The 13,921-nt window shown below is 40.0% G+C and overlaps 1 protein-coding gene across 1 annotated transcript in view; it reads left to right on the top strand.

The window, feature by feature from the left end:
• LOC122618158 (elongation factor-like GTPase 1) overlaps positions 1-13,921 on the top strand; it is a 75,026-nt gene that overhangs the window by 30,645 nt on the left and 30,460 nt on the right. The window lies entirely within an intron of this gene.

The following is a 13,921-nucleotide window of genomic DNA, read 5'->3' as shown; positions in this document are numbered from 1 at the left end:
TAACTGAAATTTGCAACCGGAGAACCTTTTAATACCTGTGTCGTGTGTACTTTGTTTCCGGAAACTTGTTTAATATTTCAAGAACAATAACAATTCATAAATATAGGGAAAACAATAATAATTTGATATAATATGGCATCCGCTTATATCAAATTATTATTGTTTTCATAAAAAAATAGAATACATGAGTTACCATTTTTACTGTTTTTCTACCTTTTTGTTGTTATAAGAACATGTTCTTCATATTTATAAGTGTTGACAATGAAATTCAAATTAAGGTAGATATTTTTTCGGTGTACGGCCTGATTCTTGAGCTGCTTTCGCTTCAATGTCAACTCGGCTCGTTTAGTCTGTCATCGATTTGGACTGGTACTAACAGAACCAGACGAGCTGACACCTAACACCTCGTGGCCAAAACCAGCTGAAAATTCTTGGTTTCTCTCTGGTTCAATTTAGCTAAATGCTTTCGCATTAAACATAATTTGTCGCGGCCTTCTTAATTGTAGAATGGGAAATATGTAGCTCCATCTTGAACTTGAACACTCTCTCTTCCAGTATCATTTCTGTTTTCGTTTCTCGAGACCTTTCTCCCTCTGGGTGATCTATAGCGCCAATCGTGCTTAGAACATCTAATGAACTTCAGACAGCTCATCCATTTACATTTCACAGTGCTCTCATATTTATACACTGACAAAGGGTGCTTTGGGTATAACTTGGAACAAAAATATATATACAATCCGTTGACAATGCCTCAACATCTGAGACTTTTATGACTTTATTTGTAAGGAATTTGTTGTAATTCATCGATTACTTATTTGATAACTTATTTGATTTAAAACAAACATTAAAAAAAATGATATAAAAATGTGTGTTGTAAGGCTATGCTTAACCATTTACTATCTCCCTGGATTACTTTTAAAGTAACCTGCTATTTTTTTATAAACTCCAAATAAATGATTAATAACTTTTCTTTCCCTAAAGTCTCAGTGAGCAATAATTGGCCGCATTTCCGAGATTGAATTTCTTTATTTTCAAGGCATTTCAATTACGTTTCCCCGATTCCAAAGAGCATCTAATATGCCATTAAACATTCTTCCGAGTCTCCTTTCATTTTACGAGCCAACTATTTGGCTGCGAACAATTTCCCTACCGCCTGGGAACTGCAATAAAACAATAACAAATGAACTAATAAGAAAACGTTGCCAACTCAAGCTCAAGTTCAGCGGAAAGGCTGTTTTGTGGAGCTTCCCATTTTTCACGTAGCCGCGCAATAAAAGAAACCGAGCGTTAATTAAAAAAATAGCCATAGATCAATGCACCTGATAGATGCGGGAAATATTTGTTCTGCTGTGTTGTGTTGTGTTGTGTTGCTAGTTGCCAGTTGCAAGTTGCTAGTTGCTGGTTGCAAGTGGCTGGCTGCTCTGGGGTTTGTGAATGTGTGTTGCCAGCGGCAATGTGGTGTAATTTGTGAGAAAGAGGCTGGACTCCTTAGCCCTTCTTAGTGCCCCCTAATGGAGGGAGCCCAGAGGCGTCTCAGAACCCTAAAAAAATAAGGTGGGGGAATGGTAGAATGTTGACAAGGCTGCAGGCGCTTCCTTCATTAGCATGAAATGGCTGGAAATGGCTCGAATCTTTGGCTTTCGTCTCTGACACACATACGGCGTTTATAATCGTAATGGTATAAACGCCGCAGTTGCTAACTCCTGCTGCAACTGTTGCTGCTGCAGTGAGTGGGTGCTGCTGCTGCTGTTGCTTTTGTTGCGTGGCTGCAACTTTCTTCGTCTCCTATCTTTGGTGCATATGCAGCGGGCTCAGCACAGCAACAACATCAACGCAATGGCGGCGTCTGCATTCCTAGCTCGCTATAAAATATGCGACCGACGATCATCTAAGTACAACAGCAGCAGCAGCAGCAACAGAACAGCAGCAGCAACTCTGCAGCAACTGCTGGAGCAGCGCAGCAACTCTTGAACTTTACTGCGCCAGGAAAATGCTCTTGCCCTTTTTCCATGCCGTCTTCTTCTTATTTTACTGCAGGCAGCAACTGTTTAGCATGATCGGCACTGAACAAATTAGGAACTGAGTTCCACATATTCATTAATTGACTTACGTTTGATTTTAAATGTGATTTTATTTTATTATTTGTTAATTTTTAATGGAAGACTGTTATAAATGTAAAGCTTAAGAAACAAGAGAATATATTTGCAATACACTTGGAAACCAATAAGCCTTTTTCAATAACTCTGTTTGAAGTAAGCTTATTTTTTAAATGTTAGTGGATAATAAAATAGTTTGTTTGGAATTTTGACCACAAGAAGAAATATTTTCTATTCCTTTAATGTATATAATTAAGTGCAGTGTGGCTCAAATGAGTGAAAGAGAGAGGAAGACGCAGCACGATGTTGCTGCTGCTGCTGCGGCTGCTCAAGTGCCAATAGCAATCTTCTTTTTTTCCAGCCGCGTTTTCCTCCTGCCGTTGTTGTAGTTTATTTCCCCTTGGCTTGATCTTTTGGACTTTGGCGGTAATTTTTCTGCGCAACTTTTTCCTTTTGCCCAAGACTTTATTGGCTCTGGGTTGCCTTCGCTTCGGCTTCGGGTTCGGTGTTCCTGGTTCTCTCTCTGTATTTCGGTGCCATTTTAGCGCTGCCCCCCTTATCTGCCAAAGTTTTGTCTTCATTTTTATTTTAATAGCGATCTTGATACCGCAGCTGCTGCTGCGACTCCTCCACTCTCTTAGCTGTTTTTTTGCGGTATCTTCTCTTTATCACATAATGATTTCAAATGGTGCGAAATTAATTTGAATTATTACTGTTATTAGCTGTTATTTGTGTAATGGTCAGTGCCTGATCGCAGCCCAAAAACACTTCTTGTGTCGCTGCCACAGACGTTGCAGACGTTGCAAGTTGCGGCCGTGCATTACGCAAGATGCAGGTAACTAATTCCACAAGACGAGCTCTTAAATCACCGATAAGCCATGAGAATTAACAATTCCAGAGCTAACTACTAACTACTACTACTACAGTGGGTACGTGGGAAAGTAAATGAAGTTTTAACGTTCAGCATGCGATACTTATTAGATTAAATAATTTGTTTAGTGATTTTATAAGTAATTATTATACGAATTCTTTAATATTTTTATAATTTATCTGAGTTGTTAGGATTCATTAGGATCGCCTTTTTATCTTAGAACTACGAACTATGCAATTAAATTTATATTAAATTCCTTTTAACTGGTTAGGTAATAATATATATAAAGATCGGTATTTAAATTTCACTTTAAATTATCATACCCAATGATCTGAATAATACATATCCCACAGATAGGAGAAAAATGACCCAGTTGATGACCAGTCTTGTTTGCATTTTCTTCCCGTGCAACCTTGGCAGCAATTACCAATTCTCGTTGGCCGCTCAAATGACACAGGCTTTGTTGTTCGGCTAGCTGGTTGGCCACATTTAAATTTATTAAAACTGCACCAGCCACTAACGGACGTTGTTTGGAATGTGCAACATGTTGCTGCTGCAAGTTGCTGCTGCGTTCAATGACCAAGGTGATCTGTGGTCCCTCGTTCCGGCATCCTGAATGGCGCCTCGGCCATTTGCAATTTGCCATTTTAGCAATTTTAGCATCTCACCATTTAGCATGCAACCTGATGCCATTCGTCATTTGTTTAATTGTGCCCAAGCTGTGTGCAGCACTTCCTGCCACATCAGTTCAGTGTAGATCAGTTCAGTTTAGTTCTGTTTAGTTTATTTGAGTTCGGTTTAAATGAACTGAGTTGAGTTGAGTTTTTCTTACCGTTTCTAATTGTTGGCCGGCACGAAGCGTTAGCTGCAATCTTTAGGCTCGGACCCATTTAGTTTCAATTAATCAAGTTGTCGCTGCACGCGCCTATTAGCTGTTTATGACAAGTGTTCCCGGGCGACGGATCGAGGGAATATATACTCGTATGTATCTGTATGTGGCAACTTGAAGCCGGCAGATCTGACGCCTCTGGCTGTCCGCCTGTCGCTCATTAGCGGCGCCCCCGAAGTCTCCGCTGATGTGGCTGCTCCTGCTGCAGCTGCTTCCCCTCCTCCTTCTCCCCCTGCAGTCCACCAAGTGTTTGTTATTAAATATACGTGTGGCAGTTGCCGCTACTGCCGGTCGGGACTGGGAACTGTTCTTCTGCGGCTCTTAAGCTCGAGCTTCAAGTTCAAATCGACACTGTCTTACTACCTCATAGTCGAGGGTTAAATGGTTAAATGGGTTATTGAGGATTGCCTACAGAGAGCATTGTCTTAAAAGAGTTGGTTTTTATATCATATATTTAGTAAGTATCTATCTATAAGTATGAGATCATTTAAATCCATCCAATGGGTTTTGCGCTAAAGACCCATTTATAATATTTTTATTTCCTCTTCGACATATTTTAAAGGAATTAATTCATTGACCTAGCGTTAATTCTCCACCAAAATAATAAACACTAATTAAACACTAATTCAAACTTGACAGAAAGTATCTTGCTTTACTAGCACAAGTCATGTTTTCAGCCAAATTAAATGCAACCAGAAAGGTGAGCACATATTCATTTTTCATTCCAGTAATTATGGGACTTCAGTTGCATGCCGTGTAACATTTTGGATTCCGGTTAATTTCTACTTACAAAGTATGAGTGCATAAATACATAAGTGGGTATCTGGTAGTCGGAATACTTAACCACATCACGATTGTTCTTTGTTTTTTCGGTATGTTTTGCAATGGGCAAGTTCTTTAATGTTCCACTTTGGGTTTATGTTCAGGTACCGTTGCATATGTGGGGGAAATGGCTGAAGGCTTTATACTTTTTTCTATATTTTCTTTTCGGTTAAAGATTGCGCCATTTCTGCGCCCAGCTGTCACAGGTTCGTTGACTCCCAGAGGCGCAGTTGGTGTTGAAACAATCATGTCCGAAGCAGTGGCCAACTCTTGACGTGCCCATTGCATAATCCGCGCCATAAGAGCCACAAAGCTCTCCACATCTACATCCACATTCACATCCAGATGCAGATCCAGATCCAAATCCGGGCAGACAGGCTTTACTGCGGTAATTACTATTGTCTGCTAAATTGATTTCGAAATGCTTAAGTCGGCAATTTTCGGAGGCTCAGGATGTGAAGATGTTTAGACTCAGTGGAGTGGAGCAGTTGGTGTCCAGCAATTGTGGGTCAAATGCTGCAGCAGACGGATTACGGTGCAGATAGCCATTAAATGGCTTAAATGATCATCGCCTGGGTTTGGCAACTGTTCTAACTGTTTGTGAACTCACCAATTCGGTGATTTGCACCGTAGCCAAAGTTCAGATGCTCAAAATGAAGTAATCTTATTTGATCACTTTGCGGCTGAGCTATATTTTACCTGACTAGATTGCTTAGTTTAAATTATGATACAGAAGGTTATCTAAGCTATTTGAGCACATAGAGATTTATGTTAAATTACTTTATGCAGTTTAGTGGGCTGTTCAATAATAGTTGTCAGAGAAAATCATTCCCTTTAATGTCTGGCGGCTTGTATCAATAACTTGTTTGCAGCTTCTCACTTTCGAGTAATTTTTCAAAGTCTCTGCGATTATACACCTGGAGCATAATCAATTAAGGTATATTAATTATGCCTTGCTAAACCAGCGGAACTAAGCTGTGTTCTCAATCTTCGCAGATTTCTGGGTGTGCAAATAGGAGAGATTACATGAAACTCGAAATGCCACCGACTCTGAATGTCCTCCTCAGCCAAGACAACTCAGTGGCAACTGGTTCGGCCTCCTCATTTTTATTTCACTTGCTTCCCGATTATGATGCTGGCGATTGGGATGCCGGCGTTCTGTTTTAGCTCATGTGAAAGCGGAACTGGACAAACTAGAATCGATCCCTGGATATATTCCCATATGCACACGCACTAGATAAGCCAGATCTGCCTAAACCAGTTGCGGTTATCGGCACCTTATATCTCCGGATCCCCAGATACTCGTAAAACCAACACCCCCCACGAACTGATTGCGTCCCATTTCCATTTATCGCGATGCGTTGCCTGCAAATGAAATACGGCGGCCGAAAGCAAATTAAAATCGTGGCAAATGTTGCGAGCTCCCCTAATTCGCTACTCGACTCCTCAATCCGCAATCCTCGCCTTTCGCATTAAGTTTTTTAAATTACCGTCTGCCGAGGTAGCAAAATTCATGCCTTTTACCCTGACACTTCTCAGTGATGCCAGGTTTAAAAACGTTTAACTTTTTCTCTCCACGGTACACCTTGTGTATTACCTAAAACTAATTAGTAAAATATAAATTTGGTATCTAAATCCAACTCTAATTCAACTATATATCCAGTAAGCTTAGTATAAATACGTGTATTATTTTCAAAAATATATCTTAGTCAGAGAACATTTAAGGAAATGTTTAATCATAACCATTTTTGAGGATCGTACCGTGTACCTGGGTTAGTTGACTTCCGCCAGCACTGAGTAATTCTCAGTTCTTGCGTGCCAGGCTTTTACTTATTTACCTTTTTTCTAGCCGGGTCTCTGCCACTTGTTGCGCCCGTTGCCAAATGCAATTAAATCTGTGTCGTGTGTGCAACAATTGCACTTGGCAATTGCAACTGTGCCGCATAATTGTGCCAAATGAATTTGTAATTATGTATTTGGTTTGGCTCTTGGTCATGCCATGCAATCTGAGCCGGTTCCAGTGCCACTTCCACGTCGCCCTGCTGTGTTTTTAATGCCTTTTTTTTCGTTGTTTTTTTTTTGTGTTTTTGGTCATGTGAGTGACATCACAGTAGCAGCCACACAACACAAAGTCATTGTCAACAATGTCAGCCAGACCCACAAGACCAACAAGTCCAACAAGACCAGGCCAAAACAGCACGGAGCAGACCGGCAACTCTGTTCGAGCCATGACACCACACAAAAAGAAGGCTGACAAAATTTAATTAAAGCGCATGACGAAAAATTCTTTGGAAAAATTGTTTAGGCGACATCCGATGAGCCAAGAAGATGCCAGGCACAAATACCTATAATACCCTTACCGATAGATAGGTGATAATAAAAATCAGTTAAAGTGACAAATTTGAAAAGCGACATAAAATTGTAAAAGATAAGTAAATTGTGTAAATGTATTTAGTGCAACTCCTTTAACAATCTAGACTACTTGCAAATCTTTTTCAGTTAATAAAAAAAGGAATATTTATGTTCGCCGTAAATAATAATCAGATATTTGATACAATAGTGAAAGTCAGCGGAGCCCTAAGGGCATCTCCAAAAACTATATGAAGACACTGCCGACACCTTCAAAGTTACACATTCCCAACTTTTTGTTCCAGCCCGCTCTATTTATATTTTTTGTTAGACAAGCAAGTCTAAAGTTTCAAAGTCGCCGTAGACAAGATACTGGGGCAGGAAATGTGGGGAAGGTGGCATGTGGCACCAAACTGGGTATTTGGCAAAGTTTTCTTGAACTTCACACGGAGCCAATTAAATGGCGACACGTTACGGAACATCATCCTCGTCATTATGATCATCGTCGGAGCCTATTCCCAAGTGGCAATGGTGGATGTGAGATGGCAGCTATGGGTATTCGAAAATGGGTCAATGGTGGCTTAAATTGTGGCTGGATAAGGTTGAAAGCCAAGAGGTGTGGGCTTGACATTTGATCGCATCTGCCGATCCACTCGGCTGATTGACTGATGAATCTTTGCGGGGTTTTTGCGGTTTGATTTATGACGATCTCGATGCCAGGTTTCATTCAACTTTCTTTGATTTTCCATTTTGCATTTTGCGTGCTCGGTGCTCAGTTTTCCTTGACTCGCTTCTTGCGGCTGCTGTTTTGTTTTCATTGCCATGATATCATTATTGAGATGTACAGCCCCTTGCCCCTTTGTAGCCTCCGCCGTCCTGGCAACAATTTGTCTAATGTGCCAATTTGGTCGCCCGCCCCCCAGTCCCGCTGCTCCTCCATCTATTTCCCAGTCTCCCAGTCTCATCTATCCGATTCCAATCAGCTGCTAGATATGGTTAGCAGCCAGCAGAGTGAGTGAAAAGTTTCAGTTTTTATTGCTACCCATGATGGGTGGAAAAGCGGCACTGATGGATTTAAAAGTTGTGTGGAAAACATTTTATTGATTAATATTCATATAAAATATATAGTGTAATTATACTTATCTTTACGAATTATACTTATACCTATCATCATACATTTGTTTTAAAGTATTTAGTATTCGCTAAATAGAAAGAATATAGGATACGTACGAGTTGTTAGTTCTTTAATCGCTCAAGATAAAGGGGTTATAATAACTATGCCTACACATGCTGGATATCTTCTAGGCCAAACTTCATCGAGTATCCCTATCTCGATGGCTACATTCCGCCTAGACAGACCCATCTCCCCCAAATCGCATCAATGACAAGACAAACCGAAACTGCGAGATCTGGGCGCTTAGGAGGCCCTATAATTTCCACACTCTTGCCGCCCGCGAAAATCTCGCTGGCCGCTCGCTCACTTGTCCCATTTATTTATTTTGTACTTTTCAGCCGTTTAAATTTAATTCACGATTCGCGCTGCCATCGAACGGCGACAAAGGAACGGAGAAAATTCCCTCGACGACGGATTGCAATTTTCCATCCATCTATCTCTATCTGGCTGGCTGGTTGCCTGCTTTTCCTTCTAACAAGCCAACGGACGCGACGGGCTTTTCTTTTGCTTACTTTCCGATTTAGCCAGCCAAAGTTGGAAAATCTCTGCGCTCGCGTACTTAACCGCAATAATTTTTGCTCATTTGAGTGTCGTGGAAATGAGTTAAAGTCGCGATACTCTGGCATTGCCACTTGGCATCGTCGCTTCTTCTTCTGCACGCGGAAAAATAGTTTTAAATATTCTTAATTTCAAAACTTACTTAAATAAGTTGGAGTCTTTATTAGATCACAAGTTGCTATCGTCACTCGCTTTTGGCATTGCTTAGAGGTGTTTTAGTTTTATAATCTTCAAGAGACGTTCTTCTTTTTAGTGTCGAAAGTAGCTCAATTTGGCCACCATTTTTCCCTGTGTATTTGTATACTGCCTAATGTAATGTGAGCATTACTTATTTCCATTTTTTGTTTCTTGTACGCCGCCTCCTAATTCATTAATTTCCCACAGAGTCGAGTGGTAGCTGCATCTGCAGTAGGCAGCTACAAAGTCAATTTCAAACGTGAAACCGTTGAAAGTTATCACCTTCGCGCGGGAGTTTGTGGGACCGAAATGAACCGCAATAAACTTGCGCAAATTGTCGCTGCTCTCTCTAATCATTGTCAGCCGTAATGAAGTTGTTCTCGGAGTTGGTCTCCTTTTCCGGGTTTATACTGCTGTATTAGCGACTTTACGGAGTGCTCAAGGCTGCTATTTACTTGTGTAATATCTTTATGACCCATATTAAATCGTAAATCCCTTCTGGGTTCTGGCTACCCTGGCTACTCTTTTAGTGGCCCTTCCCCGAGGTTATATGACCTCTATTACGCGGGTCTTAGTTTGTTTTATCCCTAGGTTATGAGTTTTGGAGAAATACTATATTTTACATAATAAATGTGTTTCTTTTATTGTCAAACGTCTTGTAAACTCCATATTCCATTAGTGTATAGAAATATAAGGAAAGGTTCAAGTGTCCAATTAACCATACTTAAGTTTTTACTCGCTTTATTCCTAAGACATACATTTCAAGATACTAAAAGAACAAGCCTTAAATCCAAAAGTGATTAAATAATACATGTGTTTTGGCAGAATGGATTTGTGTAATTTAAAAAATAGGTTGCAGCTAGTGTGTATTGCGAGTGCTTAGCTAATCGGCGTTTATTGAAAAGATAAATCTTTGGGTCTCCATACTCTATGCTGGAAGCCAACATATATTTGTTGGCCCAAATATTTTGGGTATTCTCTGATAGGACTGCCGTAGAAGTATCGAAAAGGTGTCAATCGCCGTGACCCAGTGAGAAGGTGAAGTAAACTGGCCAACAGACTGGACCACTCTTGGCCTTTTGTGCGGCCATAAGTCTTTTGTGCGGTGTCGCCGCATTTGCATTTCTTTCAACCTTGTCGGTTATCAGTTTAGTAACTGTGCAAGAAAACGAGAACCTATGAGTGGAAGAAACACATTGTATTTACGTGTATCGTTTGACCTGACCTCCACTTAGACTGGTTTATATGCAAATGAATTAATACAATTTCCAATCTCTAGTGTCATATTTGAACTTTCGTTATGCGTTGCATTCTCGGCGACCGAACAATGGTCCCAAATGGCTTTATACAGAGGAAGATTTTACCAACTCTCTAAGCCCAATGAAAGTGATTTTCCTGACCCCGTTTTCAGGGAGAAATACAGAGAAGACAATCTTTGGTGAAGAGCTAACGAAATTGGCTTGTAAAAATGTTTCGCATGTTTATCATATTTCTTGATTTTACTTTTCTACTTTTCCTCTCCGGGCTTCTGGCCCTGTCAGTTTTCTATTTTCCAAGTCGGACGCATAGTTTCCGTGGTTTTTCCCCAGCGTCCCACGCTCTTAATTACCCCCTCTGCCGAACCGCCTCTAACCACTAGCCTTCTCATAGCCAGTTTGCGTATAGTTCAAGCCCAGCTTCAATTGGTAGCTATCTTTTATCTCTTTCACCTCGTCCGTCTCTGTCGCACTATTGGGGTCCGTATCCAGTGGCTGTTTGCTTTGTCCTCTCTGGTTTTCAATTTTAATTTGTAAATGTGCCAAAGGAAGCTGTCCAGATGTTTTGATTTAATTTTCTCGTACATTTCCGAGGAAAAGTCCGTTTAAATGGATAAACCAAGAAAAGGATGGCCGCAAACTCATCGCTGTCTTTTACATCTCGGCAGAAATGTGTTTTATGGTGAAAGGTTGTTGCTTGAATTACCATAATTCCCAGATTGTTTCTTCCATTCATCACGGATTTATTAATGAAGATTAATCGGTTATCTTTGGATTATTTATAAACGAGTTAATGTGGTATTTCAAAGGGGATTGATGTTAAGGTGGTTTGATTATAAGCTGATTCTTGAATAAATAAGTATTCAAATATTATTTAAGATAAACAATAAGCAATTATCTCAGTTATTTGACACATTCTATATTGTGCATGTTGAGATTTTGATATTACTTATAGCTCTAATTAGTGTATTCAATCTATTGTAAAGAACGTTAGTAATTTGTGAGTTGGGCTACCTAATTTTCCTCACTAATCGAGCGCGCTTATCCACTTAATTACGATACAATCTTACCTCTAAAAACCCCTTATTTCTGCATACATTTGCAGCCAGTTCAAGCACCCAATTCAAATCGCATTTCAAAGTTAATTTACCCTGAAATGCAGATCCTATCGCGGTAATTCCATCATGCTGCAACTGTCGCCGAAAGAAAACAGATCTGGCATTCGCCATCTGCCTTATCTGCCATCTACCATCTACCATGTAATGCAGCCATCAAGGGACCACACAGCTACATAGAAACAAAGGATTGACAACACGCCATGGGTCTTAATGATTTTTATGAGTTCATTAAAAATGTATTTTAAAAATTGTTATATTTATGAGGGAAGCCCAGGGTGCGGGCAATTGTTATTGTGCATTTGCATTAAATTATTGAAACATTTTTCGCGCTCTCGCTGGCTGACATTGTTTTTTCTGCTCCTCCGTGTTGCAAGCGGTTTTATTAAGTGCAATTGCAAGGCGACATCACCTGGATACACTGCACACAACTTTGTGGACTGAGAATATTAATTGGATACCATACTGCAGTCGACTTCTGTAATTTCACTTAGCATATGCCATTAGGATTAGGACGTGCATTAACTCTTTCTGCTTTATATAAAACTTGTACTTATAGAGGCTTACAACTGAGGAAGTAAAAGTTGTTAAAGTTCAACTTGAATTATAGATTAGATGGATAATAATTTTATATATATTATTGTCCATTTTTTATTAGTTTATGTTGTGTTATATTCTAAATACAGTATTTCATACTGGCCAGCTCACACATTTCCATTACTTATGTATAAGCATGCCTTGACTTCTGACCTGTGATTTCTCCATACATTACACGGGTACGGGTTTTTCTGACTGTGTAGGCCTTTCCTCACATGTCAGTCAGTCAGCGGTGGTATGACAGACCTCGACAGCGGCAGAAAAACAGAAACAACAGAAACAACAAGCCACCGCAACACCCGCAAGTTGGAAGCGTTACCAACTTTGGCAGCCGTTAAAACTGCTGATGATGTCTGCGGCTTTGTTGCCATATCCACACCTACTGGGAAGAGGGAGAGGGTCCAAGGGGCTTCTGGGCCGGCTGCTGCTGCCAACGCGTATTCATCATCATTTCTGTCATCCAGGCATGGGATGGGATCGCATGGGATGGGATGGTATGGTATGGGCCATGGTAATGGTGATGGTGATGCTGATGGGGAAAACCTTTGCTCACATGATGCGCTTGAATTTTCTCTTGCACCTAAATTATATTTTTCCTTTTGCAATCGGTGCTCTTTCTATTTTTCTTCTTCTCTGGCAGTCGCTGCTGTCAATGGATATTTTCTTCCATTAATTTGATTTTCCTCAAGTGATTTTTCCCACTCGTTCTTAAATTTGCTTTTAGAAAAGGAAAGTAAACGCCAAACTTGTTTATTTATCTTCTTAAAGTTTTTGCATACGTGTTTTAAAGTTGACCTATAAACTAGTTGAAGCTGCATAAAATTACAATTTGTTTTGCTGATTGCTATAGGTGTTCTTAAATTAACGAAACAATATTTAATACATTTTCAGTTGTTACAAAGTAGCTCATTTATATTAGTATGTATTTTAAATTTACTTTAAATTTAATTTTCTGCGCCCCTATTTTACTTTAAGTAAAAACTTTCGACCCATTATGGTTGATTATATTGCTTAGCCTTCAGCTAAGATGGAAAGTTTAATTTTCATTACAAAGAAGCTTAGCTTATTGGTTTATCTCCCAGGCGTTTTGGCAAACATTTTCGCAAGCACTCATTTTGTTTATTTAATTAGAAGATGAGCTGGTGGGCGAAGAAACTTCGGGGTTCGTGTCATTAATTACTCAGCAGGCCACTTGGACACGATCTTCGGGTAGTCAAGTAGCTGGCCAAGTGGCTCCGCGTGGCCAAAACTGCAGCTCTGCGGGATTCTGGCACTCGGACTCGCATTTTGAACGCGCATGGGGGACTTTCTTTCCGAAATTGCCAATTGAGCGGAATCAAGGCAAATACTTCAAGACTCTCCGCATCTCATTTGAATGCTTGAATCTCTAAGTTTTGCGGCTTTCCCATGGATCGTTTGTCTTTTTTGGCCAATTTTTTTCCGACTCTTTTTTGGCAAGGGTTTGGGTCGATGGGCGGCGGTGGGGAAGAAAAACAATCAACGCGCCTTGGAAACGAATTCGCATGACCAAAAGAAATAGTTGAAAAAAGGCGAATAGAAGTTGGGAGGGAAATGGGTAGACTAACCTAGCTTCGACTGGGAGATACCTTTTATTGTAATACACACTTATCTGATAAAAATTAGCCTAACCCCAATATTTAAAGTAATTTACCCGGCAACAGATTTTCCCCTTCTCAACTAATAGAATCTTAGCCATAAACATCTTAATAGGTTCGTTAATTTCTGAATAAAAAACGAATCACCTTTCTTATTAAGTAATAAACGGAATTACTCTGATTAACTACATAAAACTACCTTTGGTTACGAAGCCAACTAAACCGATAACCACTTTCTGCACTTGCAGGGTATTTCTAGCCAAAGTTTATTTGCCTTTTGTTGAGCTCACTTTGTGTACTGTTGGCCAAGTAAATACTTAAATATAGCACACACTTAAATCGCTGTTGATATTGTGTAGCGAAAGTGAAATTTAGTTTGCCTACCTGGAAGTGCCAAAAAA

This window comes from Drosophila teissieri, chromosome 3L (assembly GCF_016746235.2).
Source record: "Drosophila teissieri strain GT53w chromosome 3L, Prin_Dtei_1.1, whole genome shotgun sequence".
Classification (NCBI taxonomy): Eukaryota; Metazoa; Arthropoda; class Insecta; order Diptera; family Drosophilidae; genus Drosophila; species Drosophila teissieri.
This window is presented reverse-complemented; position numbering and strand designations above follow the sequence as displayed.